The sequence below is a fragment of the Silurus aristotelis genome, assembly GCF_946808225.1.
Source record: "Silurus aristotelis genome assembly, chromosome: 13".
Taxonomy (NCBI): Eukaryota; Metazoa; Chordata; class Actinopteri; order Siluriformes; family Siluridae; genus Silurus; species Silurus aristotelis.
The window spans coordinates 12719588-12732316 of record NC_139586.1 but is presented as its reverse complement, the minus strand read 5'-3'; the positions used below and the strand labels follow the sequence as shown (position 1 = coordinate 12732316).

Genomic DNA, 12729 nt, shown 5'->3' with positions numbered 1-12729 from the left:
CCCTGGACCTTCTTAAAGCCCAGATCAGTCAATTAAAGTAACTACAGGTAGCATGGAGCGCTCACTGAATGCCACAGATAATACAGAGTGCAGTCACACACTCTGACTGTTCCTGCTTCTCTCTATAGACATGTCATGATGATATGATTAGTAAATATCCAGTCACTAAACTCCACCTGCACATGCTATACATTGCTCAGTATCTTCTTCTCATCCTGTATCTAGAGCACAGTTAAATTTTATAATCTGAGATGAGATAATATTACATTTTAAATAGGATGCATTGAAAAAAAAAGGAGCAGCACTATGATATGATCATCCCATATGACACACAATGGTGATGTGTGGAGATTGGAAGGATACTAAAATGGATAAAATTCAATCTTTTTCGAAATGATTTTCACTACTCAGTGTGATGCAATGACACTTGCAAGATAGCTACGCACTAGCTGTAGCTGACTCCACCCCTTCATGTTTTTGTGAATATTCAGATCGATAAGCGATTATATTAATAAATTCATTCAAATGTTACCGTTCATATAGTAACAGCTTGTTCACAGACACTCATGTGGATGAATGCTTTGCTAATCGTGAACAGATTTCAGATGTTTTCAAGACAAATTTGAGATTCAAGTTTACGCTTCCTTTTGCTGTATTTTGGTGATGAGCATAAGAAGCTGTTTTTTGTTTGTTTGTTTGTTTGTTTTGTTTTATTGCTCTCTTGAGAAAAAGTAGGCTGGTTGTTTATGACAGCTATAACCTTAATGTGAGAGTTAAATAAACCGCTCCTCCCACATCTGCACACAACTGGGGATGAACTAAACCCCGCCCACCGTGTGGGAATTAAATAAGTCCCGCCCCCAGTCAGAACAGCGCACTAAAATGAAGACTCTAGAAATTAAATAAACTCCGCCCCCATGACGCTTCACAGTGCGTAAAGCCAACTACTGTAAAATATTAAAATAGACCAACTTTCTTTAAAATCGATGGAAATAAATATTTTTAACAAATATGTTTACTACTCAAGGTAGATTATGCAAATATAAACCTACAAATGGGTATTTATGTATTTATTTATGCATGTGTGTATTTATTTAGAATTAGTAGTAGTAATAGTAGCAGTAGTAGTAATATTTAATAGTATTGCTCTATATTTTAAAACAACACTTAAACCTGAACATAAAACTGAACGTTTTTGTTGGAGAATCTATGAATTTTTATGGACCACTCCTTGAAACATGACCATATGTGCGTGATCGGATGCGTCCCCGCCCACTGAATCGCTCACACACACACACACACACACACACACTGAATTCAAGGCTGAGCTTGCAGTGTCCGTGAGATGATCAGGAGCTACAGTGTGTTCACGCAGCAGCTACATTTTCACACCATTTAGAAGTTCCTCTGGGTTCCTCTGGGTTCCTCTGCATTGTAGAACCTTGTTTTTTCCTGGAGCGGATTAAAGCACATGGTGAGTGGAACACAGCACACTTTCTTCACTTTCACAGGAAAACAACACCGCCGCTGTAACGTGAGCAGACTGGAGAAAATTTCATCCTGAACTTTTCTTCTGACGGCAACACAGAAAGATGAGACTTTTTTTGCGCAAACGCTTTAAAAATGCGATGTAAAAAAAAAAAAGCGTCGCAGCAAATCAGTTTTATGCTTTTGTTGTTTCAGGCTTGTTGCTAAACTGAACACTGCTGCTAGCTCAGGGAACATCTGTACACATCTAGTAAGCTTTATAACATGTACTTTAGTTTAGAATATAAAAATAATAATGATGCGGGAATGTTCAAAACATTTGCTCCTGAAGTTACATCATCGGAAGTCACGTGTCCTGATGTTATTCCACAATTTTTTTTTACACTTAATGCGATTTTCTTTTTACGTTATTATTTATTTGTGTTTGTATCATCGATAGTGATTAGTAGTAAAACACTTGAAAAGTATTAGTTTTCCTGCAGTGGTGACTTCATGCAGTTATATGCGCGTTATAACGCGTCTTAGATTTGTTGGTGGTATAATGAAGTCCCTTTGAACTGCAACTACAAACCATCCATGAACATGGTTTTGTTGATGAAATGCCTGTTTATAGTTAAAATGCCTCTGAAGTACATCTAGAGTAATACTAATTAATATGCATGAATGTGCAAATTAGAACACGCCCATTCCCAAGTGTTTCTGATGCTGAACGTTTCTTCTTTCCTCCTGCTTCATAGGATTAGTTTAAAAGATTTGGCTCTAGCAAGTTTTGTCCTTTTTGCACCATGTTACCAAATTGTTTGGGTATGTTAGTGAAGGGAACACACACTTCCTCATTTTGTCCAATGATCACTTGCCTTGTAGATTCACGGCACTGATAAGATGTACACAATGTATCATGCACAAGTATGGTTTATTGCAAAATTAGCGCTGATGTCAGAAAGATAAGCTTACCTGTAACTAGCCGGCTAGTCAACTTCTAGTAAATGACCTCGCAATAATAGAACTTCCCAGATTTGAGTCTGCAATTTCATCACTGGCTTGTTCAAAAGGGTTCAAATACAATGTTACCGTGACTACAATCTGATATCAGATAGCTACATTGTCGCAGTTGCTTCAATTATATAAAATATTCAGGTACTACAGTGTTGTCTTTAAATAATTTGCATATTCCACATGATGGGTCAAAGTCGGTGGAGTTATTTTGTGACATCACAGATTGAGCTCGTTCAAATATCCACCCAAAACGGAAATATTTTAAATGGAAAACAGCACTTTGAGGTTAGTGATGAGCTATGGGAACTGATTTAGTGAAAAACAATTTATCCAGTTGGAGTGTGCTAATTTGTAATGATCTGAACATATCTGGATGTTTTAACAATTTTGAAATTTTCAGTCGAAAGTTGTCGTTTAGTTTTTCCTTCTGAAATTTGTGCTCAACCTCATGGCTCCAGTTAATTGCCTGTTGTCCTGAACAACAATCTTTTATGTGAAGGAAAAGTTCCTGGGGTTTATCACGAGGAAACAGACTTCGTTTTGTAGATCCGAAACTCTGATAGTTCACGTTGCACGACTTCCTCTTATCGTCTGCTAATAGGGGTCGTAATGGGCACAGGACACATTCACACTGACCCAAGGTCTAAAATTTGGGCATGTGTATGCATTTGTGTTTTTTTGGTAACAATTTATAGTCCGCTCCATTGTCAAAACCTGCTGCCAATAAACATCTCATCTGCTCATAATTTATAGGAGGAAACAAAAAAAGGCAGGAAATTCCCTTTTATTCCCTCGCTGTCTTCATATCTTGTGCTGCTCCTCCTCAGGCTTTAGCTTCGAAAGGAAAAACTGCTTAAAAGGAGAAACCCGAAAGCTGATTGACAGGTGACAGGAGGGACTTAGACTTACCAGGATTACTGAAGTGTGTGATGTGTTTGTGTGTGCGTGCGTGTGTGTGTGAGGTGAAGCTCGAGCTCATTTCTCAACTGTGTGATTAAAGAGATTAACCGCATTGACTCCGAGAGCAGGAGCGGTGGAAAAACGTTTACATGCCAATGCACAAGCTAGACACCAGCAGCCTTCAGATAATATCCACAGCTGGACCAATGAGAGCTTATAAACACACTTTATAAAGTAGACGTGTCATTTGACTCGCTAGCTGTCTGCTAGCTGCAGAATTATAATGTAAACATGGATGACTGTTATATGCTGCTCATATTTCTGTTGATACTGTAGCATTGGTAGGACAAAAATATCCTCATGATTTTTATGAACATTTCTATTATATATATATATATATATATATATTACCATTATACTGAAAATTCTCAGCACAGTAGTGTTGCATTAGAAAAAACACATGTAAATCTATAAAACCTTTTTTTTTTCTTTTTTTAAAAGAAAAAACGGTTATATTTAACATTGAACAAACGTCAAAAAAAATTTGAACATGAAAATGTAGCAGCTAGGGAATTATAAAAAAAAAAAAACAGGATTCTTTCTTTCTTTCTTTCTTTCTTTCTTTCTTTCTTTCTTTCTTTCTTTCTTTCTTTCTTTCTTTCTTTCTTTCTTTCTTTCTTTCTTTATGTATTTATTCAAATTCCCTTTTATAGTGGGAGGTCTTTTCTGCCTTACTGTTGCAGTAGACTGTACCAAGTGGAGAGCCTCAAGAATAAAAAAAATGGAATGTACCATTCTTCTGTAGAGGAGTACAGAGCTTCTGAAAAACAAATAGAGTCGAATAAATTGCAATACACATTTATTCTGCTGGGAAGAACTACAGAACCCTGAAATGTTTATTTATTTATTATCTGTGGACCATTTTTGACATTAATCAATCATTTCAGAAAATAAAAAAACATTTCAGAGGTGTTTAGATAGAGAATGAGAGAACAATAAAAGATCTGGAGGTTTTATTTTTTGTCTTTGTTACTACAGTTTTTATTTATTTATTTTACTTTTTACAATATTTGAGACATTTTTATTTTTGTTTTCCCCTACACTCTCACACACAAGCACACTTCTGTATCTGTTTTTCAGTGATCGCGTTAAAAAAGAAAAACAGCTTTATATGTTTTGATCATGGACACAAAAGATCCATGCCTCAGAACTAGCGCTTTATTAGAGACCTCCATTGTACCGAGCTCCACCTGCCTGCGGCCGCTAATGGTCTTTCCTTGGTCGGGATGAATAAAGACTCGGTCTTAGACCGTCTCGGGCATTATTAATGCAGCGCAGGGCTGTGAGGAAGCTCGTCAGAGGCGTGTGTATGGCTTTGTGAGAGCTCGGTATGGGGCCAAGGCCAGATAAAAGCCCACAGGTGTCTCTGCTCCCGGCTGCTTTCATGCACGAGTCAGGGAGTCCAAGCATGCTGTGTGTTGGCTAATTTGGAAAGCGAAAGACACGACGTGAACGCAGTGTGTAACAATCACACTCTCTGCTCCTGCGTGTAGCCAAGGTTTGGGGCGGGGGAACTGTGTGTGAAATTTCTGGGGACAAGCTGCAGTCCCATCTGTCTTGCCTTTTCATCTGGTGTGCTTTATTTTTTTTTCTCAGGAATCAACAGGAGCTTGAAGTTCATTAACCTACTATACAGTGTGTTTATATTTGTTTATATCTTATATCTCTGAAGTAGAGTTTTTTGCCAAGAAAATATCTTCTAAGATAAAGAAGGTTTTGCATACAGCTGCTCCTCGATGAAATTAAATAAAAGAAACCCTCATCGAATTTGCAATGGCTTTAATGATTAGAATGGGATTGGTATTGGTATTAATGGAAACCTTAGTGGTATAACTCTTTGGACCTCTACTGGTAATTTCTTGCTGGTAGATCACAAGTTGGTATCCAAAGAACACCATTAAGCCTCCAGATACCAGTATGTTTCTGCAATGGTTTCTTTGTTTTGATGATAAGGATTTAATAACTTACACAAACACACTATGTACATAATGGAAAACATTTAATAAAGTTTTTAATGGCTAACATCTGGTTTGTAATTCTATTTGTAGTGGAAAACAATAGAATTTCTGCCATTGTCATGACTGTTTTCACGACCGCATATTTAAAAGCATTTATTAAAGTAAAGAATTCAGCAGACTGGAAGACAAAATAAACCTTTCTATAGGTTTAAAGGCCACATGAAAATAAATGAAAAAAAAAAAATTAGTGTAGTAAATTTACTTGTTAGTATCAGTCGAGATTAGTATGAGATTTAAAACACAAAAGCTGGATGGCCAAGACTTTTACGTGATTTCTTAGAATGTGGCTTGAGTGCAATTCCCAGTAACAGTCCAAAATGGTAGCATACAGAATTTATATACAGAAGTTGTATAATGTATAATTTGTAAAATGAATGAAACAAGAGGCGATAAATCAAGTCACACCGATTTCTGTTCTGTCATTGTTTTTTGGCTGATCATGTTCACCTGTTCTGTGTTTAGTTCTAAATAGACTTAAGCTATCGTAGCTATGATAAATGTATGCATTTACATTCAACAGCGTGCATCATAGCGAGGTTGCTCTAACACCAGAACAAGACTTAAAGAAAAAGATCAGTCTATTTTTTCCCTTCATCCCAAGCAAATTTTGTTCTGCTTGTTATATTTGCTCAGCTTCTGTTATGCTTCCATTTTTTTTTTATACATTTTGTATTTCTAACTATAGTATAAATGTACAGTATTATCCATGCTTTTCTTTAAAGCTAAATGTCTTTCTTGTTTACACTGTTAAAGTGAAAAGATCACAGTGTTGTTGCGCAGCAGTGTGTGAAATGTGGCCTCATTATCTCACAAGAGATTCATTAGAAATCATTATTATAATGATTATTTGTGAAGCTGCATCCCAATTGAATTCCAGATGAGGAAACGTACATAGCATGCACTTTTTTCAGATTGTAGTATGGAGTTAAAACTGGTGTACAGCTTTTCATGTAGAGTTAATCCACTTATATTCTCCTCAGTGTTTTCTTCTACAACTCCAGTCTCTGCTCTTCTTCACTCTGTGACAGAGACCTTTGTGTTTAGATTGGAAAATATTCATGGGGAGGTTCTTTGTGTTTCTTCTTCCAGTTGTTTACACGAGAAACCACAAAACACCAGGATTTGGAAAGGAGAAGCCACAACGATGCAGTGTTTTAAAAAAGCAAAGCTCCCCGGGTGTTCAGAATTATTTTGGGTTTTGGCAGTGGTCCAGAAGGCCTGAAGGTCTCTCTTGGGTCTGTCTCCTCGATGCAGATTTGTGCATGATCCAGAAAGCTCTGCAGTGTTTGGCCATCTAACCTTTTCAATGCTTTCGTGATTGCTCTGCATTTCATCACGAGTTGAGCAAAGGCTTGATCGGGATCAGCTGCAAAATGTCTTTGATACTCTTTTAGCCGTACTAAATATTTTATAGCTCGCAGATGGGTTTTTGTGCTTTGGCAGGCTATAAACGCTTATGTGTGCTATGTAATAATGGACCTGTGACGAGGCACTTGGAGTGAAAATTTGTGCATTTGTTTTACTGTTTGTGAGAAATCTTAATCTATGGTTTTTATTTATAGATTTTTTTTTTGCAAGTATTCACGTTTTTCTGTATTTGATATGGGGAAATCATTCCGGTTAATGTCACAGCAATTGAAGAGTAACTGTTAGGGGGCGTGGCTTTTTGTCACAAGGGAGGGGTTTAACCGGTGAGCCAATGACAATTTATGATTTGTGATGGCAAGACCAGATCGGATTTAAATACATATATTGCGTTTTTAGTAGCCAAGCTTTCCCAACACTTGCAATTATGCAAAGTTTTAATCCAATTCCGATTGCAGAAAACATCCATAATATAGCCAAGAACAAAAGATTGGAAACAGACGTGATTTAAACAAGCAGGTCTTCTAGTCTGGGTTGTTAGTTTTCTTGTCAGCTGCTGTGAAATAATTGTCACTGTAAAAAAGAATCTTGCTTTTTTGACGTGATCATACAACTAAGGTATTAACTAAGAATGAACTAGGTGAAGAAAGAATTTTGGTTCCTGTTTAGAGCTACTGTGTTTTTTACTTTACAAATCGAGGATGCCGTGCATGCACCGGCAACAAAAAATGAGTGCTTTGCTTTCTGAGATGACTCATTATTTGTGAGTCATATAAAAGAATAATTTAAAGTGAAAAAATTGTTAATGAACAACCCTTTACTATTAATGTCTAATGTGACACACTTGAACTGCTACCTATGAAGTACAATAAGCAATTGTTATCGCTGTTTATTTCTGACACTGTAATCTGACATTGCATCAGAAGTGTATAGAATTTCGTGATGCGTTGTGTTTTATCAGTGAGTTGCAGTTGTGCCACTCTGAACTGCAATCAGGGTCTTAGACAAATACTATTATTATAATTTTTTTTACATTTAAAAATCTTCTTCTTCTTTCGGCTGCCCCCATTAGGGGTCGCCACAGCGGATCATTCAGCTCCATACTACTCTGTCCTATACAGCTGCCTCTTTCAAATTAACTATCTGCATGTCTTCGCTTACCATATCCATAAACCTCCTCCTTGGCCTTCCTCTATACCTCCTCCCTGGCGGCTTCATCCTCAGCATTCTCCTACCGATATAACGTGTCCCTCCTCTGCACATGTCCAAACCATCTCAATCGCGCCTCACTTAACTTCTCCCCAAAACGCCCTACATGCGCTGTCATTCTAATAAACTAATTTCTAATCCTGTCCATCGTCATCACTCCCAATGAAAATCTAAACATCTTCAGCTCCTGTCTTAGTTAATGCCTGTGTCTCTAAACCATACAACATTGTAGGTCTCACCACAGTCCTATAAACTTTCCCTTATATTCTTGCAGATACTCTTCTATCACAAATCACTCCTGACACTCCACACACTCCACCCTGCCTGCACTTTTTTCTTCATTTCTCTAACACACTCTCCATTGCATTGCACAGTTGACCCTAGGTACTTAAACTATTCCACCTTCTCCACCTCTTCTCCCTGCAACTGCACCACTCCACTGCCCTCCCTCTCATTCACACACATGTACTCTGTCTTACTCCTACTGACTTTCATTCCCCTTCTCTCCAGCACGTATTTCCACCTCTCCAGGCTCTTCTCAACCTGCTCCATACTCTCACCACAAATCACAATATCGTCCGCAAACATCATCGTCCACAGATACTCGTGTCTGACCTCGTCCGTCAACCTGTCCATCACAGTGCAAACAGGAAAGGGCTCAGAGTCTATCCTTGATGCAGTCCCACCTCCACCGTAAACCAGTCTGTCGTTCCTACTGCACACTTCACTGCTGTCACACTGTCCTCATACATGTCCTGCACCACCGTTACATAACTCTCTGCCACACCTGACTTCCTCATACAATACTACAACTCCTCCCTTGGCACCCTGTCGTACACTTTCTCTAAATCCTCTTTCTTACCTTCTCTATACTTCTCCATCAACATCCTCAAAGCAAATAACGCATCTGTGGTGCTCTTCCTCAGCATGAAACCACACTGTTGCTCACAGATGGTCACCTCTTCTCTCAGCCTGGCTTCCACTACTCTTTTCCATAACTTCATGGTGTGACTGATCAACTTTATTCCCTTGTAGTTCCTGGAGGTCTGCACATCTTCCTTATTATTAAGGGGGAGTGATAACTCCAGCAGTTAAGGCGCAGGGTTACTGATCGGAAGGTCAGGGATTCAAGCCCCGGTATCGACAAGCTGCCACTCTTGGGTCCTTGAACAAGGCCCTTAACCCTCTACGCTCCAGGGGTGCTGTATCATGGCCGACCCTGCGCTCTGACCCCAGCTTCTAAGCAAGCTGGGATATGCGAAGAACAAATTTCACTGTGCTGTAATGTATATGTAACAAATAAAGGCTATTCTGTTCTATTCTTAAAAACTGGTATCAGCACACTGCTTCTCTGTTCCTACGTCATCCGCTCACCTTCCAGAATCTTGTTTGAACAATCTGTTTATAAATGAAACATCTCCACACTTCTACTGGTATGTCATCTGGTCCAACTGACTTTCCACTCTTCATCCTCTTAATCCTGCTCTCACTTTCTCCTTACTTATCCAATTTACCTCCTGCTTCACCAACTCCACACCATCCAACCCTCTCTCTCTCATTTTCCTCATTCATCAACTTTTACATTTAAAAATAATGAGTTAGTATTTAGGGTCAGCAGTCTGAGCTGCCATGTCAACATGATATTATGTAATTCTTCTACTTTTTAAGTGTATAATATAGAAATTAAAGCAATGAACATTAATATGAATACTCTTCTTTATCGGAATGCACCAGTAGTCTTATGGCCATTTTTTGCTTTCATTTATCTTAAAATTAACTTTCTCATGTGTTTTGATCTAGATGTTTAGTAGTTAAAACAGTCAAGCTTTAATTAGCAAAATGTTGTACTAGCTTTCTGTTCCTGCACCACAGAATCATAAAAGATATTCTCATATTACTTTGCCTTTCATTTAGTTAGTACCACTTACCTAGGCTAATTGAATTGAGAGTTGAATTGGCAAGTAGCTGGCTAGTCTAATCACTGCTTGTTGCCAAGGCATACACTGTCATACTGAAAGGACTAGCTAATAATTATAGCTTTCAGCTAATACAATCTATTTCCAAACACTGTTTAATCCTTCTGGAAGATCCATAAAGTGACAAAAAACTTCTACAAACCTTTTGCATTTAAATAAACTTTAGAACCAATACAGGAAATAATTGTCGGTTTAATTCGGCTAAAAGTAGTTTCCCAGAAGTTGAAATATGTTCTACACACACAAACACACACACACACACACACACACACACACACACACACACACACACACACACACACACACACACACAGAAAGAGAGACTCTTGTGATGGAAAATAAGGTGGATAGCTCTATATCTCTGTTCTGTTCTAAATTTCGATCAGGTCTTTAAAAGCAGCTTGAATGCATCATGCTTGTAGGAATGTGGGTCATTTGCAGATCCATCTATTGATCAATGAGGCATTATCATTAAATGGAAAATGTAGAGAGGTCCAATCGTGGTCTTTCTGTGCTGGAGGCAGAAGACGGATGAGGTAAAGTCATGTTGTGAACTCAGAATCAGACACACACTGAGAGAGAGATGAACACACCACAAGACTCATACACATATTCTTCCCCACTGCCGTGGATCCAGCTGTGAAAATGGCTCAGTGTAATGCTTTTTGTTTCTAAAAAAGATTTTGGTCTTTGAATAAGTAACATGCATAGAGTAATGTATGCTTTTTGTCTTAGTAACATAGATTTATTTTGTGTAAAATTTCTTTTAAGCATAGAATTAGGGAATATTCAAAACTGATACAAAAGTGATTAAAGAATCATGTCATTATTGCAATATCATAAATAATCACATTAAAATTGCAATATTATAATATATATACACAAAAGAAATTTTTTTCCAGCTTGTGATATTCAGAAAGTTTAAATGATGCAGTTGAAAATGTGGCTATTGAGTTATAAATTACCGTATTTTTCGGACTATTAGCCGCTACTTTTTTCCCACGTTTTGAACCCCACGGCTTAAACAACGAAGCGGCTAATTTATGGATTTTTCCTGGGTTTTTCCCGGTTTCACAAACTTCAAGCCAAAAAACTGAACCCCATAACATTAGACCAATGAAATTTCAGACACACACACACACACACACACACACACACACATACACACACTTTATGCCAAACTTTAATTCCTTGAGAGCACATTTCTGTTTCATATCTAATTCTCTTGCTAAAACCATTTTTAACAGATTGTAATTAGGAGATAAATAAATAAAACATTCAATACTTTCAGGTCCTAATAGATCACCTTTCACCTATCACGTCTTTACGACTGGGTCGACTGATCAAAAACAGTGTACAGATTTAAATGAACAAGTCGAGGCCATGCTCAGCAGGTAACATGTTAGAATGAAACTAACATGTTAGCTTTGCTCTAATCTTTCAATTATCTTATAGGTGATATTTTTGTGTCTGTGAGTGTGTGTTTGATGTATGTATTGCATATTTCACACACACAGGATGTGATTATAGTTTAAAAAGGGATTATGATCAAACGGAAACTCCAGTTCAGAACTTTGTGTTTAAGCTCCGGAGATAAAAAAAAAAAAACTGTTATGTCCTGCTGAATACATTACCTTACATTATAATATGTGTTCCGTTTTAACACGTGTGCTCTGTTTTATATTTATTAATACTTATTATTATGATCATCACGTCTCTTATTTGTAACTCCATTACATCTCGTTCTTAACTTGGAATAAAACGTTCTATGTTGTTCAGCTGAAATAAAATAATCAGTGTTGGGGTGGTGTGATAAAGCTTGAAGTTGACACTGGGGATATTAAATTCCCTTTAATACCACAGTGATTTTCTTCGCAATTTTCAGATCGACACCTAACTGATTATAGATGCATTTTGTGTTATAAATGTCAGATTGTCACGCGGCGTAGATGGAGGCGGAAGCAGAAATATAAGCCGGCGTTTTTATTTATCAACAAGGCAGAGCCAACATAAAGCACCCGCAGAGGGGGATAAACCGGCAAACGGCAGTCCGTAACACAAACAATAATACAAATAATATCCACGGAGCGGGGTGCGGCGTGGAGGCAGAGACGGAGAAACGTCAGCAGTCCGAGGCTTGCAAAGAAATGCACACACCGCCGGGGAGAGAACAGGGAATCCGGAAGGAGAAGGAGCGTAACGGGGGAAGCATACGCGGAGCAGCGAGCCGCCAGGAACCTGCACAGACAGACACGAGACTACACACACGTACATGCAATAACCGACAGTTCGTGAAGGTGAGCGTGGGGTTTATATGGGTGGCGTAAAGGGAAACGGAGATGAGTCTCAGCTGCTCCTCGTGAAGCCCGATTACGAGCAGCTGCATGCAGGCGGGGCACGCACGAGAACAGGAGCGCGGTGCATCAGAAAATCCCATGGGAAGACAGCCTCCGAAGGGAACGTGGCTGGGGGATTCCTGACACCACCCCCCCTGACGGGGCGGACCTGGACGCCCCTCAACCCACAGAAAGCCCGGAGGGCCGGGGCACTCGGAGGATGGCCCCCCTGACCGACTAGGGCCCAAAGGGACCAGGTAGGAACCGCCACGGAGCCGGGGAGAGCCGGGAAGGACCTGAAGCTGAGCGACCCCCTGCACTGCGGCCAGGAACGGAGCGAAACCCCAGGCGTCAACTGGAGACGGAGAGACGTCTCCTACG

General features: G+C 39.0%; 1 protein-coding gene across 2 annotated transcripts in view; it reads left to right on the top strand.

Annotated features, from left to right (window-relative positions):
• The first annotated feature begins 1283 nt into the window (after window positions 1-1283).
• tspan18a (tetraspanin 18a) overlaps window positions 1284-12729 on the top strand; it is a 33291-nt gene continuing 21845 nt past the window's right edge. For both annotated transcript variants that reach the window (XM_083558639.1, XM_083558638.1), the window contains exon 1: window positions 1284-1474. The gene's annotated coding sequence lies outside the window, so the exon portion shown is untranslated. The remainder of the gene's footprint in view (window positions 1475-12729) is intronic.